At 40.4% G+C, this 13,028-nt stretch overlaps 1 protein-coding gene across 11 annotated transcripts in view; it reads right to left on the minus strand.

The window, feature by feature from the left end:
• The window catches only part of ANKS1B (ankyrin repeat and sterile alpha motif domain containing 1B), a 414,822-nt gene that overhangs the window by 84,987 nt on the left and 316,807 nt on the right, over positions 1 to 13,028 (minus strand). Inside the window, exon 1 of one of the 11 annotated variants that reach the window (XM_051784797.1) lies at positions 2,306 to 2,471. The exons of the other annotated variants lie outside the window; for them this stretch is intronic. The gene's annotated coding sequence lies outside the window, so the exon portion shown is untranslated. Of the gene's footprint in view, positions 1 to 2,305; positions 2,472 to 13,028 lie in introns of those variants that run through there. 11 annotated transcript variants of the gene reach the window in all.

A 13,028-nucleotide genomic window follows, 5' to 3' on the forward strand; every position in this document is an offset into this window, starting at 1 on the left:
AAATGCCAGTTAAAACAAAGTAAAATCTGCACCCTCCCAGCTGATGGAAATAAATTAAAATGAGCATTTCCAACACAGAATTCTGATTCCTCCAACACTAAAATGTCTTCCTCCTGGAATGTAAATCAAATCATGACTGACCTGGGTCACTGCTCCCTCATAAAGTTCCTCAGTAGCAAAACTTTTACCTAGAGCCAATTTGCTTTAGGTTCTTACTTCAGTGCAGCTGCCTTTGATGGCAGCTTCATCAACAGTTCTGTTCCAAATTTCCACATCCTCTACCCTCCCTTTTTAACTCCAATTAGAGGTGTCATTCTCCCCTCGTCCCCACCCAAGAAAAATGCTAAGAGAAAAAGCATCAGGCTCTCAGCTTTCTGAATTAATTTTGGGGTACTGCACTTAAATGTCTTCCAAGTGGAATGAATATGTATAGTACATTTTAATTTGCCTTCTTACTGGAAAAATTTATCTCTTCCTGACTATCACATTCTCCTTTCTCTGGAAAAAAAATTATAAAGGCGCTCACCAATAGTACAGAAAGCAGAGCTTACTTTGAATATATCAGCGAGTTCTTCCAATTCTTATCTGTCAACCATTTGCACAAATTCTTTAAATGGAACTTCTCAGGTGTGTAAGGTGAAGAGAGTATGGGAGTGGCAGCACAACTGCAGCTTGTATAAGTTATATAGACATATCAAAAAGAACAAATCTCTTAGCGAGCAAGTGCCAACAGATCAAAATTCATGTGCTAAAATCACTTACTCTCCATTTTTTTTCAGAGCACCACCAAATTTAAGATGCCATCAGAATGGAGGTTTAATTCATTATTGTAATTACACACCACAGGATCAAGGTTTTGTACTCAGCAAACAAGTATCAGCTCTACAGGAGTGCTTACAACTTGTAATCATATTTATTCGGGGGGGGGGAAAAAAGTCACATGGCAACCTTCCACTGAGGCTTTTTCTAGGAAGTGACTATATTTTATATTTTGGCATATACAGAAGAGGACACAAATTGGTTCTTAAAGTGCATTCAAATGAAAAGTTACTATCCATCGTGCCAGGGTCTACTATAACACTATTCTGTGTCTCATTAACGGAACAAGTTAAAACGTTTTTTAAGGAACCAGTAAGATGAGTTCTATCGGTAATCCTGTCACAGATGGACACACTGTAGCATTCCTCACTAATACAGCTGCTGTTAAGAATGGTACGGAGCACACCTTGATTTTGTGGGTATGGGCAGACACTGCCACTGCTCACAGAGCTAAAGGAATTTTGCGAGGCACATGGCAACATGCATCAGTCCACATGCTAAAAATGCTCAGGAAAACTGTTACTGCACGTGTGCAGCAAACCGAATTCCAGATTAAATTCTCAGTTATCGTTTGCTTCTCTCCGAATACCAATGCTGCCTTCTTGCCATAAGGTACAATAACTGTTCGTTATTGTACGATATATTTTTCAAACATGAACCTTTTCTGAGATGCTGAAGCACAAACCATCATTCTGATCTCTACTCGCTTCTGCTTTTCATCCCTTTTTTTTATTTATTTTTTTTTTTTAACAACCGTAGCACTTCGCCCAACTAGCATTCCTGAAATAACCGAGCGGACGACCAGCGGTGCCGTGAAGCCAAGACCTCGCCCGGCAAGTTTCGGACCACGGCACACCACGGCCAAGTTCCCAGACCCAAGCAAACAGAGGTGTGCAGCGCGCACACGGACACAGCCCCCCAGACAGCTGCGGGCTGTGCGGGCCGCGCTGCCGCTCTCCCGTGCGGTACACGAGGTGCGCGCCTACCGCCCCCCGCATTAAACACCGGTCCGCACGGCTCGGAGGGAGCACACTGGGGCGGGCAGGGCTGCCCGGGGCACCCCGCTCCCCCGGCCAGGACGGCCCGGTGAGAACTCACCAGCCCCCAGCACCGGCTCCCTCCGGCGGCTCAAACTCCGGCAGCCCCGCCGCCCCCCGCTGCCCCGCGGCCGCCCCCCGCCCGCCCGGGAGCGCGGCGCCCCGCAGCGCCGCCGGGCGAGAGCCGCCGCCGACACTCGCCCCAGCGGCACCGGCGAGGCGCGGGTTGACATAATCCTGCGAACGCGGCAACCGCAGGCGCCGCCGGCTCCCGCCCGCCCGTCCCCCGGGGTCCGCTCCCGGCTCTTCCCTTCGCCGGGGGTGGCCCGCCGGGTCCCCGGCTCCTGCCCCCCCGCCTCCGGGCTGCGCGGCGGGGCGGGGGCGGTGCCCGGTGGCCCCGTGCCCGGCCCCCCGTGCTCGCCCAGCCCTCCCCTGCCCCCCGGTCTCACCTAGAGCGGCGGCGGCGGGCTGAGCTGCCGAGCTCGGCGGGGGCGGGGAGAGAGGGGAGAGGGGGGGCCCCGACGTCTGCTCCGCAGCCGCTACCCCTCCGCGCTGAGCATCTTCCCCGCGCCCCGCGGTGAATCAGGCAGGGAGAGCGCCGCGGAGCCGCGCACACCGGAGCCCCCGCCGCCCTCCCCGTCCAGCCGCCGCCGCGCGCGCGCCCCCGCTGCTCCCCCGGTCCCCCTCCCGCCTTCCGCGGGGACGCGCGCGCGCGCGCTCCGGGCCGCGCTGCCCGCGGGGGGAGGGGCGGAGCAGGACGGGGGCGCGCGCGCGCTCACCGCGGCTCGGTGCGGTGCCGGCGCCGCGCGGGCTGCGGCGGGCGGGAGCTGCCGCGGCGCCTCCCCCGGCCCCCGCCGTTACTATGGATATATGGATACGGGCCCTGCCTCTCCCCCCGCGCCCACCCGCGCGGGCGGGGCACTCTGCAGGGCGCCGCTGCCCCGGGCCTGGCGGGGGCCGGGGCGCAGAGTCGGGGCGGCTCGAGGGCCGTGGGAGCCGCCGGCGAAACTTCGTCCCCGCCGCCGGCTGGAGAACGCCTTCCTTTGCTCCCTCGGCAGAACCACTTCTTTTTTTTTTTTTTTTTTCCCCCTAACACGAGTGTCTACATAAATCTCATCCGATCTCGAATTCCTGCGTTAATACGAACAAATAAGCATCCCACGGGATTGTTTACTTCGGTAACTGCATCCATTAAGCAGCACCCGCGCAGTCTAATAAGTGAAACAAAATACAAAAGATAACGCCCCTATAATTTAAGTTTACAAAATGTCAGAGGACAGAGTTGCACTTTCAGTTCCCCATGGCAGCTCTTATCTCGGCTTCCCCGAGGAAGTTACACACTTGATGGCTGAGCACATTATCTGACAAGCTCAGCCGGCTGAGGCTGGAAGAAACATTTTACCAAGTCAAAAAATTTTACTCAGTTACAGCAGGTGAAGTGATGGGGAAGATGTGGTTACTGACACCGGCTCCATTTCTCCAACCCATTCCCGGCAGACCTATCCAAGACACCAGTCAGGCAGGTGCCTCAGGCCCTGATCCTGCCTATGGAGGCTTTCCATCATCTGTGAAATAAAATCTTTAATAAACGAGTGAAAGAAAAAACTCAGTCTTTCTCTCTAGGCACAGTTTTACACAGACAAGTCACTGCTAAAATTCATTGTCATTTTCAGCCTCTGCAAAAGGAAGAACACAGATGAATGATGTAGTAGCTGCAGACCCAGCACACCAGGAAGGCAAACTTTCCAGGCACACATACAAGTTCATACTCAAGCTTCTCAGAGACCTCACACTGATTAAATGTAGAAACCTAATTCACTAGCCCTTTTGTTTGGCATGCCCAACTGCATGTGCTTATATAGAACTTTAATCATAGATGGATTTGAGCACCAAAATAAATCCTGTTTGAGGCTCTGAGTGGATGTCCCTCAGAGCATTAATTAGGTCTCAAACTAGTGCTAAGCTGCATTTTTTCAAAAGCAAATCTTTCAAAGTGTAAACTATCATATATACAAATAGTTCTCTAGGTTATAAACAGTGTTGATAACATGCACGTAGCCACCAAGCTCAGCGACGTGCAACAGCTCAACTGGACTGACTCAACCACAAAATAGTGCTGACTTCGAATACACTAGCACGTGTGTGAGTAAAGGCAGTAACATTTTCCTATGAATCACTAAAATCAACTGTTGAGTTGAGAGTTGAAAGGAATGATTAAAGTAGCAATCATTCTAGCAAACTCCTAGAGATAACAGTTCTCTATATCATAACTGATTTTAGCTAATTAGTCCTGCCAAAATAATGTTGGGGAATGCTAAGCATTGGTTCAAAAGCACATCTTAGAATGAGATCTGGAAAGTTATTTTGATTTTAACTGAATACTCTCTGCTTCTTTGCAGAGCTCCATTTTTCCAATAAAATCTTATAGACGCAGTCTGGTGTTTATATAGATTTGATGTAGCCCATATGGAGAAGGACTGAACAGAATACAAAAGTTTAGTTTCATCCTGAATCAGAACAAAACATAAACATTTAGCAACATTTCCTGAATAGAATTCCAAAGACCGAGGCTGTAAATATGAAAATGACCATTTCAAAATGTTGTTTTCATCCTTTCAAAACATGTCAATGCAGTTTAAATTTTATATCTAAGTTGTCAGTGTCACTTTTGTTCTGACACAAACAGGTCTTTTCAAAGCAGATACTTTGGTAGTATTTCTTTAAAATGCTGAATGATGTTTATGGATTTGTCTAAATTTTTCCAATACCTTGGATCTCCACATCTCTATCCTTGCAACTAACAAGACTTTTAGCATAGTTCCAGCTCCCTTTCTCCTGGATTTTGTGATCTGCATTTGTAAACTGAAATCAGATCTTTACTATAGGTGGGATGTGATCCATTAACAACTTTCTGAGATAGGAGCAATAATTTAATGGATTGCTAAGCCAGAGGAGGAACAAGTTAAGGCTGTCAGCATGAGGCCGATGTGATGATGGCAGAGCATTGTAGATGTGCCAGCTGCTTTCTATACCTGCCATAAACTTCATTACTTCCATTGATTGTAACACATTGCAGACTATAGCAGCTCTCCATGAAGGAAGCAAGTATGTAACAACTAGCAAGTCCTAGGAAAGGATGAAAGTTTCTAGCACCATGGTGAAAGAAAGGGCAGTTTTAGAAATTTAGAAGTTTGGTGAGGGGGCAAATGTGAACCCAGATTGTTGTACTGTTTCGACAGGGAAGATCTGCATGATTTTAGCATGAGGTACATTTCCCGTTCTTCTTGCCTGGATTCAAGACCTTCTTGCTTGGATTCCTTTCCAGCACTTTCTCTAAGGTCTGACCACCTACAGCTGAGTAGGTGTCATGGCTGCATCAGCGGTGAGACATGCCTGCACCTGCACACTGTCTTTTTTTTCTTTCAATACTGCTGTAAAGGTCTATGTTATAATAACTTGACTCCTTTTTGTTAGAGAGAAGTATTTGCTAATTTGAACTGTTTTCCTGATATCCATACCCTTACTGGTTTATACTCTATCAAGGGATCTAGAAAGTCTAAGCAAGATAAAATTAATTTGTGTTTTCAAGTAAAGAAGGGATCTTCATTAAAAAGCAAGATAAAATGACTTAAAATATTTAACTGGACTGATTTTACAATGTTTTCTCAGAGCTAAATATGTTGATTTTGAATTTTCTGAATAGGGAGTGAGCAGATTGACTTTATACACCAGGTTATTAGAGGTACACATTAACATAATAATATTCAGATATTGAGGTAAAATAATTGTTTATGTATATTTGCTGAGCAAGCAAAATCATAATGTGAATCCAATAGATAAACAAAAAAATATTAGAAAATTCTACTAGTAAATTATACTTGTCAAAATGTCCCCATAGCTGCTTAAGGGGGAAATATACAGGTGAGAAAGGACATGGGGAGAGGGAGAGCTGCAAACAAGAATCACAGAAGTCTGTTATTGGAAGTATGTACGATGCACAGTCCTTAAAGTCAAGCACACAATGAAAGACTATGCACTTGGTAAAATCTATTTATGTAATTCTCATGATATATAACTCAACAGTGAGTGTAACACTTCCACCAGTGCTGCAGCAAATCAGGAGAAAGGGAATACACTAACTGAAGATAGATGAAGCAGCTGTGTTGGCTTGGGTAAGTAAAGTGAGGAAGAGAAAGAAAGTTGTCATTTTTTGAACACAGAAGGCTAACAGAATGCTGTTTTAAGCAGGGAAATCTCATGGGGAATTCACGCCAGTCCTGCAAGCTGGCTTTATTTTCAGCTCGGGGTCAGCACTCAGAGGATGGGATCTTGTTTATAGGAAAAACACTTCTGATAGCTTAAATATCCTAGAGGAAGAAAAGTTAAGGACTAGAAAGAAATCTGGATATTGTACTACAACCAGAGTTGTCTTTACACATTTCTTTTAATTCCAATCTCATAATTAAAAGCTGAAATGGTCATTTTTCGGAAAAAAATCAGAATTTATTTTGATTTTTACTCTTAAAATTGTTCCATGCTGGAGAGAAGTTCGAAGAAGCTGATAAATTTGGACTATACAGTCTCTTTGGAAAGAAAAAGTCCAAATAAAGTTGTGTGGGATGCAGTCATTGTAGGACTCATAGCCAAAGAGATAACTGGAGCTATCTTCTGAAACCACTAGAGTCTCTGCTGTGATGCGCTGGGGTTTAGGGAGGAATTCTCTTTGGCAAACAGGGATTACGCTCTTCGTCTTTTTTTTTTTTCTCCAGGACAATCTCATGGGTCTATAAAGAAATTAAGCATCAGTCAAAGAAGAAATTTAATATCTGAAAATCAACTGAATGTACAAATAGAGAGGTTTTGTCCATACAGGCTCACACAGCATCTGGTCTTGCTTGCTGAGAACTAGCTGGTACCTGAGTGCCAAATTAATGGAGTAACTCCAAATCATCTTAACCTGTCTTTGAAAAAGGTGTCAAAAATTATCTGATCAATTTCTAATGGTGGTGGTGCTTATAAACATGGAATATTTGTAAAGACAGTTTCTCTGAGAGCAAAAGACAGCACAAGGGAGTTCTTGAGGTAGTACAGGTTTGAGGCTTTCAGGGTGTTTTTTTTTTTAATTTCCCTAAAAGGACCCCATTGCAACCTGAATTGATGCAAAAAAAAAAAAAAAGTAGTTTCTAGAAGCCTATAGAATCTAGTTTGAAGCATCTTGCATTTTCCATATCGAATATTCTTATGAAGTATAATCTAGTTTCAAGTAGGTTGATGAAAAGAAACAAATTTAGGAAAAGTACACAGATCCATTTTATTCTTGTGACCACAATGGTTATTCTCCCTTTGACTAACTAGAAAACAAAATAGAGAGGTGAGTGAACAGATAGAATCTAACGTATGATCAGAAAGCAAAGCAATGAAAAGGAGTGAAAATCTGCTCTTACTCTTGACTAAGGAATGTATAAAGCAGAATATTACCTTAGAATTGTAGAACAGAATATTTGTTTCCTAGTAATTAGAAAATTAATCATGGACCCACAAAGGGGATGTATGTGAATGTTAGTATGCATGTTTTTACTGGGAGAAAGGAAGGAATAATGAAGTATTGAAGTGAAGTAAGGAGACACCTGGCTCAGCCGCTTGATCTTCATGTGGAAAAGGAAAGCATAAAATCATAGAAGCTGTTTTGTTCTAATACTTTTCCAGAAAATGTACTATTTTTAAAACTTGTAAGTCAGAGAGGAAGGAATAAATGCTTCCCAGAGAGCTAGAGAGAGAAGGCTAGTTGAGAAAAATAATTTTGAGCTGGATGGTATAGTTAGTCCAAAACCACCATGAGATGATGAGCTTCCAAAAGAAAATAAATTTTCCTTGACTTTAGAAATGCATACATATGCATGCAGAATGTAATCAAACACTAAATATATGGCTTCGAATGCATATTTAGTGGCACTGTAAGATGCATATACATGTTTTTTAAAAAATCTAAATACTGAATATTGCCATTGCTGTCAAAGGCCATGCTGCAAATAGTTATTGTGTTGTAATGGTGGCCATAATATATTTGCACTATTCAAATATTAGACAGAAACATTCTATTTCTAAGACTGTTCAGTGTAAAATTTCTCACTGTATTAGTAGCAAATTGACAGACAGATTATAAAGTAGAGTGATCAGAAAAAAAAGTCAGAAGAGAATCAAAAGATACACAGTATCTTTACTATGCTGTTTACTTTATTGATAGATGTAATTTCCTCATAATTAACATGTTTCATAACTGAAATATCATCTGGAAATCTAGTCAAAGCCTTTCTTTCTTGAATTGTATGTTCTGAATAAGTAAAACAAAATGGAGTATTCTGTATTAACAACTCTTTTTATTCCAATTTAAAAAAAAAAATTACTATCTTTCCAAATCAGTGACTTTCTCTCAGGATCTATAATTAAGGTTTCTATGTTTCCCCAGAAGAGTAGAATCCCTCAAGGTCTTTCACTATAGTACAAGATTCCTTCTGAATAAGTACCATGGTAAATCAGAGCAATCAGTAGACTGTAGACTATTACGAAATATGGGTATGAATAATGATCCCACATGAAAATGAATGGAATAGGCATTTAAACTGCAATGCTACTATTTTGTTTTGACTGAAAATTCAAAACAAATGTCTGCCTATGACCAAAAATATGGACATAGTATATGTTCAGACTCTTCTGAAAACTTTTCCAGAATATTTTCTCCACTAAATATTTTCTGATTTCCTTTTCTTGACACGAATCAGTTAAAAGACCTTCTAAAGTTATAGAATACTCATTGAATGAAAACTATTTTTATCATTTTCAGGAAAAAAAATCTATACAATTTTAGGAAGTAATCAAAGACAAAACATACATTGTATAAATACAAAACCACATTAAGGATTCAGTAAATTCCTATCTTTTAGGGGCAGACGGGATTGCTACATAGCAAATGCAAAGCAAAGGTACAATGACCTTTAATTCTTTCCCCAGAATCAAATATAAATTCATCCTATGTTAATATTTCACACTACTGCAGCAGAGAGAAATGTGTTATTTTTCTTTATGAAGATACTGGAATGTCATGCCATATGCCAACTTACAGCAAGGAGAATCTAAGAAACCTGCCTCCCATCACAGGAACACTTCTATGCAAGAAGGGAAATAATCTACACACTTCTCCTGGGCTCATTAGAACAACATCAGCTCTTGCTGTTCTGTAGCCACACTTGACTGACACAGGGGAGAGAATTTCAGGACTCTCGTGGCTGCTGCCCCTCTTAACATCACTCTTAATTTTCCCCTTAAATTGGCTTTTTCCTCCTCCTTGTTTGTAGGGTTCCCTTCAGGTTTAGATGTAACTTTTCATTCACTCTGGAAAAGCACAACCCAAATACTGAGCAAGATGGCTATGCAGTACTCAACACTGATTAAAGATCAGAGAATTGTCTAGGGACACAGTATTTAAAAGGATGTGCTGGCCAAGCCAGCTGGGTAGACTGTAGTTTTCCAAACACCATCTATTATAGAGGGGGGTTATAGAGTTAAGCAATCCCGCCATCCGGAGGAAAATGACATAACAGGAACTGGCTACAAATAATTAAAGGCATGTCAAAAAGTAGGCCATCTTTTGGATTAATCAAAGAAGACCGAGGAACTCATTTAATATGCAGAGGGGAAAATTTAGGTTACACATTAGGAAAGACAGTAAAAGATTTGAACAAATAAGAGTTCATATACAAACCAGAGCATCATTAGCTTAAAGTGAAAAACCACTCAAGAAGTCTTTAATTTCTTGGGGTGATTTAGAAATAATGACATAAACCCTGTGCTTTATAAGAGAAAGTATCAGGTGACCCCTAGAGGTCATCCCAAGACCAAGCAACTCTGCAGCTGCAATAACCTATGGCTTTTGTTAAAAGGCAACAAAAACAGGAAACTGATTTACACCTTTGTATTGTATACAATTACACTGTATTTTAACCACCCTCTAGGTACTTCAGACATTTACCACTACGTATGCAAACCATTCATTTTCATAAATGGTTGGCTTCAAATACTGTTACATTAAGGATGTTAGTGTAACCTTATATAATATTAACAGAAAATGGTGATTTATGGGCATGAGTGAATGAAAAGCAGACTGGAAAGCCAGACTATGACAGAATACATTTCGGTTTGTAAATAACAACTTTTTCAAGGCGGTAGAAATCAAATCTAAACTGTTATAATACTGAATTGTGCGTGACAATGACTACTTAGTCCCCAGTCTTGTAATATGCATTGTGGTGAGATAATCACCCCAGCCTGCTGCAAAGCCCAGCTCCTGACAACTGACATTGGATGGTGCATATTTTCATCCATTAAAAAAGATTTCTAAGAAATTACTTTTTTCTCTCTTCCATTTCATATTCTTTTCTTTGGAGACCCTCCAAATTTCTTTATTTCTAATGAATTTTTGTGGACAGTGGGAATACACTTTTTTGCTTTTAAATGCTGCTTGTTCCTTCTATGTATTAGTCAGTGGCAATTTTAGCAATCACATTTTTGTCAAGGTAAAATCTTGTAGATGCTTCAATTCATTGTTTTTAAATAGCATTCATAATTACCTATTCAAATTATTTCTTGAATTTGGAAAGTATTAACTGCAAAGGCCAGAAGGGCTGCTAATAAACTGTTAATTAATCTGAATGTCTGATAGTCTTTATGAATTCCCGCATTACATCAGCACTCCATGGTGCATATGGTAGTAGGAATGTAGAAGGGGTCTCAAAGACAAAAATCTGTTAGTAAATGAAGATGTGACATAATTCTCTATTCATCCATTTGTGGTGGGGAAAATGGATATATCAGAGGGTAGAGTTCTTAGAAAATTCAAGATTTTTTGGTCCAACAGCCTGAAGTCTACCCTCACCTTTGAGATTCAATACAGTCTCACCTACAGCAGTCAAAAGGCTTTGAGTTCCTTTTGTACAAGTTTTTCTCATCCCTTCTGTTGCTTTCATGTTGTTTCAGGCAGAATGGGGCAAAATACCAGCAAGTTTGAGCCTGTTCCTGAATGGATACCATTTTTTTTGTAATCGGCAGAACCTGGGTATGCCAGAGAGAAATCCTGATTATTTTTTTTCCTTTGGTTGTGCATAATTTTGATAGTTATTTTTTCATTAGAATAAGGGAAGATTCACTGGTTACAATTTTCATCTTCATCTATGAATCTATAATAGCAATGGCAGGTGGTGATAATGAAATTAGAGCTTTCAGGGTGTCAGAAAAGGTAGCTCTGGCATAATCAGCATTTTCAAGTTGTTTTCCAATCTGGCGCATGAAATCAAGCTGTTTACTATTGATACAGGCAGGTTTTTTGTTGATAAATAAACATAATGTGTATAACCTTTTGCAACATTTAAATAACGGATTTATCAACAGGTATTTGCTCAAGTAAAGCACCACATTCTATCAAAGAAATGACATATAAGAGGCCAAATTACTAAAGCCAATTATTATATGAAATTAATTTTAATAATATATTTTCTTCTGCTAAAATAACTTAAAAAAAGACAATCTTAAATAAACATACTGAGTTCAAATAGAAGTTATCAATTTGTAATATTTTTTAATACTTTTAAATTTGGAACTATTTTTTTATCTTTCTCGTGATACCTCGCATTTTTTCCACATCCATTTGCTGCATATCTCAGCAAATGAAGAATGATGGAATTACAGAACAGAATAAAATTACTCCTTACCACTCTGGAATGTAGTATAGTGATTAAAGCAAGTGGGCCATGCCACTGGAGCAACCTACCACAACTATAAAATTATTCAAAAGCAAAACACTTAAGTCTGAACTAGAGAGGAACAGAGTCTTCCTGGATAAAAATAGAGTGGAAAATATGCTAATGGCTCTGTAAAGATGCTCAATCTGTTTTTGGTAGACAATTAAGGTGAAAATAACTTGTTCCTGCAAAACTGCTTATTTTCCTTTTAGCTTTTCTTCAGAAGTTACTGCTCTCTTGGGATATTGTAGAAATTAATTCAGCTTTACTATTTTTGTATACCATTTTATAAAAACAAAAACTGTTGCATTACCTGTAATTATTTTTTGTTATCCAATGTTGCATAATCAACAGTAGATAAATCAACATCTCTAAATTTTCTCTTCCCTGTGTTAGCAGCAGCTGATTACTGGAATGAAATATGATATCTATTATTAGGTGAAAACTTAGGTTAACTTCTGCCACTGATATGTTCAGACCTAACTATAATAGCTGGTTTCCAGAATTAGAGTTCTCATATGAAAAACTAATTTTTGTGGATGTTTTAAAAGTATAAAATAAAGTATATTTCCTTACCTCTTTTAGAAGAATGGAAACCTAGTAATCTTTCAAACTTGAAAAACTGATTTGCTACTCCATAATTTTCATATTCCAGGACAAAAATTAAATTCCTTTTCCACCTTTCCCTGTATTCTTCGGTACCTGTATTACAGTACTGTCTAGTGGCAGACTTCACACATTTCTCTAGATAAGCCTGTTTCCAAACATGCACAAAAGCCCCAAATCTATAACCAAATAAAATAGCCTTTTGGATTTCAGTGACATACAAGCATATTTACAGTTGCATATCTATTGCATCGAGTAAAAAAGAAATAAAGAAAAGAAAAGGATGACAGCATTAGGATAGGATTCTGTCTTAATGAAAAATGTGTTGTCAGTAAGGAATACTTCGAATTAGCTCTTAAGCTAACATGGCCTGACTCTAAGCTCTGAGCAAAGACTTGCCAAGAGCAAGAAGCCCAGGCTGGGGCTGGGGTTGTCTTCATGAAGCAGAAGAATTCCTTTCCAGGAAGGAAGTAATTCAGTTAGAAAGAGAAACTGGATGATTCATTTTCATGGAAATACTTTGGTTTATCAGGTTTGGATAAACAAAGGCAATCACAGGAAATATTTGATGTTCTTATTCTCCAGGCAAGACTGCTGAGAAAAAAAATTCTTCAGATCAATGAAGTAATTGCTGTTATGTTTCTCCAAGGAAGGATGGTTTTAAGATAAGAAAGGAAGACAATCTTCCACTGAGAATGAACTGCCAGTAAGACGTTTCCCTGAAAAAGAAGTTTCTGAATCTTATGGAAAGACTGGATCAGTAAGACAGCTTAAA

Source organism: Manacus candei, unplaced genomic scaffold (assembly GCF_025592945.1).
Source record: "Manacus candei isolate 608988 ecotype Guabito, Panama unplaced genomic scaffold, ASM2559294v1 h1tg000018l, whole genome shotgun sequence".
Taxonomy (NCBI): Eukaryota; Metazoa; Chordata; class Aves; order Passeriformes; family Pipridae; genus Manacus; species Manacus candei.